Below are 1,718 nucleotides of genomic sequence, written 5' to 3' on the forward strand. Positions count from 1 at the left end.
AGAGAGATTCGAGCTTCTGTATTCTGACTCGACCGAGTCAAAGCTTGACTCGGACCGAGTCACGTCGCTGAAACACTCCGAAGCTTTGTTAGCTTCAGACTCGGTGTCGTGGAATTCTAACTCGATCGAGTCAATTGTTGACTCGGCCTTCCTCCGTTCTGACTCGGACCGAGTCAGTTCTCTGAACTCCACCACCGACACCGAGCCAGCCCGGAACGTCTCCGAACCCTCCACGACGACTATTAAAGACGTTCTAGAGCCCAGAGAGCCACCACTTAGCACGGGGAAGCTGAATAAAGCTGATTGGAGTGTAGAGAGTGCCCCGAAGGTGGAGATGAAGCCCTTACCCGAAGGGCTCAGGTATGTTTTCCTTGGACCTAACTCGACCTACCCGATTATAGTGAATGCTGCATTGCTAGAACCCCAGGTGGAACAGTTGATTGATTTGCTTAGACGTTATAGGGGTGTTCTTGGATATACTTTAGATGACATTAAGGGACTTAGCCCTTCATTATGCATGCATCGTATTCATTTAGATGATGAGTCGAAATCCTCTGTTGAGCATCAGCGTAGATTGAATCCGACGATGAAAGAGGTAGTTAGGAAGGAAGTCATGAAGCTGTTAGATGCGGGTATTATATACCCTATTTCGGATAGTACGTGGGTGAGTCCTGTGCAGGTTGTACCCAAGAAGGGAGGCATGACCGTGATCCAGAACGAGAAGAACGAGCTTATCCCTACGCGGACGGTCACGGATGGAGGATGTGCATCGACTATCATAAGTTGAACTCCAACACCCGTAAGGATCACTTCCCTTTGCCTTTTATTGATCAGATGTTAGAGAGACTTGCACTCCACTCGTACTTTTGTTTTTTAGACGGTTACTCGGGATTCTTTCAGATCCCCATTCACCCGAGCGACCAGGAGAAGACCACCTTTACTTGTCCTTATGGCACGTTTGCTTATCGTCGTATGCCCTTTGGATTATGTAATGCACCTGGCACTTTTCGGAGATGCATGACTGCTATATTTTCTGATGTGATTGAGGATATTATGGAGGTGTTCATGGACGATTTCTCTGTCCATGGACCCTCATTTGACGTTTGTTTGGCCAATTTGCATCGAGTTTTAGACAGGTGTGCAGCTGCCAACTTAGTCCTCAACTGTGAGAAGTGTCACTTCATGGTGCAAAAAGGGATTGTGTTAGGACATAAGGTGTCTTATAGGGGAATCGAGGTAGACAGAGCGAAGATAGAGGTTATTGAGAAGCTTCCACCGCCCGTGAACGTCAAAGGCATCCGCAGTTTTCTAGGACATGCGGGATTTTATCGGCGGTTCATCAAGGACTTCTCCAAGATCTCTAGACCACTTACCGAGCTATTGGCGAAGGATGTACCTTTCAGGTTTACTGCAGAATGCTCGAAGGCCTTCCAGACTTTGAAGGCAGCTCTGATCTCACCATCGATCATACAGCCCCCCGATTGGACTCTACCGTTTGAGCTGATGTGCGATGCTAGCGATTATGCGGTTGGAGCGGTGCTGGGGCAGAAGAAGGATCACAAACACCACGCCATCTACTATGCAAGTCGGACTCTTAATGATGCGCAGGTAAATTACACTACTACTGAGAAAGAGTTACTTGCTGTGGTGTTTGCTTTTGAGAAATTCAGGTCGTACTTGGTGGGACGGAAAGTGATCGTATACTCAGACCACGCGGC

This window comes from Tarenaya hassleriana, unplaced genomic scaffold, assembly GCF_000463585.1.
Source record: "Tarenaya hassleriana unplaced genomic scaffold, ASM46358v1 Cleome108, whole genome shotgun sequence".
NCBI classification, from domain to species: domain Eukaryota; kingdom Viridiplantae; phylum Streptophyta; class Magnoliopsida; order Brassicales; family Cleomaceae; genus Tarenaya; species Tarenaya hassleriana.